Here is a 1,793-nt window from a genome sequence, read left to right on the forward strand (position 1 = left end):
CTGGCTGCCGCACCATTGCCAGGTTTGTGTAACTATATTATTTCTAATTGGCTCCACTTTGATGACTTTCATTTGGATTCTGACTTGATTATTGAGATCTTAAATAAGTGACTGGGGATCAGGTGTCCACTTATTCTCATGGATAACATCACAACCAACCTTTAATTCAAACATGAGTCATGACATCACAGATGGAGTACAGCTTATGATAGAGGTGGAACGTCACATCGTAGCAGCCCAAGTAACTCGCCGTGATCGTATAGTGGTTAGTACTCTGCGTTGTGGCCGCAGCAACCTCGGTTCGAATCCGAGTCACGGCATTGCGGTGAGGCAATGTCACGGCAGTTGGGCAGATATTTTAGAATTTCCATTAATACATTGGCAATCTCTGTGGAGGACTGAAACAATTCGATATGTCCTGTTACTGTTATGAACCTTTTGTTTCTTTAATGCTCTTTGCACACTTTTTCATCGGGTGACTGTAATGTATTTCAACCAAATCTAATTAAGAGCGTATTATCTGGTGACATTTGCAGTACATGAAACATTATAACACTGCCATTTACGTCAATAACCACTAGCTTGATTAAGACATATGTATTGCAGCGACAGTATTTCCCAGTTACAAATGGGAATAAAAACAACATCCGCGAGGGATTGAACCAACGACATTTAACTGATGTTGCCAATGGAGCGCTTTACAGAGAGCGCGAGGTCCCGCCTTTACAGTCACACGCTGATGATAATACAGATGTTTAAATAAACAGGCATATCTGTGGACTTGTGGTCTTTCTACATTGGGACTCATAGTCTAGTCCTAGGCTAATGTAGGCACTGGCGTATCTTTTAGTGGAATGAGAGGCATTCTGTAGTCGCGTGAAAGGACCTTTCAAGTCAATCTGATCTGTATTGTCCTGTGAAAAAAAGCGTTCTTAGACACAGTGAGGAGTTTTTGGGGATAATGGGAAAATCATTTCCAACTAAATGACAGGAATTTCTTAGTCCAATCATGAGGTGTGCTAGGCTTTTTTATACTGTGGCGGAAAGAGAGAGAGTATAACAGTCATTATAAATAAAGGGCCAAGGAAGTGACAGTTTATGGAAGGAACAATTTGCACATAGTTTTAGAATGTGGTCAGGAGGAGGACAATGTGCTTACACATATGAAACATTAGAAGGTAGACATTATGGAAGCACATATATTTCTTTATTTTTATTGTATTTGGGGAGAGGGGGTTAATATAGCACGTCCAATGTGGAAAAGTGCTTTCCATAGCACCTTGCAGGTGGGCGACATCTAGAGCTGTGCAGTAGCCACCCATGCCCCAGACGTCAAAGAGAACAAGAAGTTACACATGTTGGAAGTGAGGGTGAGACATTGAGGAGATATGATCCCCGTATGAAGCCGAGAGAAGGAGGAGGCGTGAACGTGCATCCATGTATGCAGGCGAGAAGGGAAGGAGCATTGGTCATGCATCCCTGCATGAGGGTGAGACAGGGAGGAGATATGATCCCCGTATGAAGCCGAGAGAAGGAGGAGGCGTGAACGTGCATCCATGTATGCGGGCGAGACAGGAAGGAGTGTTGGTCATGCATCCCTTCCTGAGGGTGAGACAGGGAGGAGATAAAATCCCAGTATGAAGCCGAGAGAACGAGGAGACATGAACGTGCATCCATGTATGCGGGCGAGAAGGGAAGGAGCATTGGTCATGCATCCCTGCATGAGGGTGAGACAGGGAGGAGATAAAATCCCTGTATGAAGCCAAGAGAACGAGGTGGCATGAACATGCATC

General features: G+C 44.2%; 1 non-coding gene across 1 annotated transcript; it reads left to right on the forward strand.

Moving 5' to 3' along the window:
• The first annotated feature begins 248 nt into the window (after positions 1–248).
• Positions 249–320, forward strand: TRNAH-GUG (transfer RNA histidin (anticodon GUG)). Its single transcript has one exon. It is a non-coding gene; the product is annotated as a tRNA-His (tRNA).
• Positions 321–1,793: the final 1,473 nt, after the last annotated feature.

The sequence above is a fragment of the Ambystoma mexicanum genome (genome assembly GCF_040938575.1).
Source record: "Ambystoma mexicanum isolate Mex_15411 chromosome 12 unlocalized genomic scaffold, UKY_AmexF1_1 Mex_chr12_unloc.1, whole genome shotgun sequence".
Lineage (NCBI taxonomy): Eukaryota > Metazoa > Chordata > Amphibia > Caudata > Ambystomatidae > Ambystoma > Ambystoma mexicanum.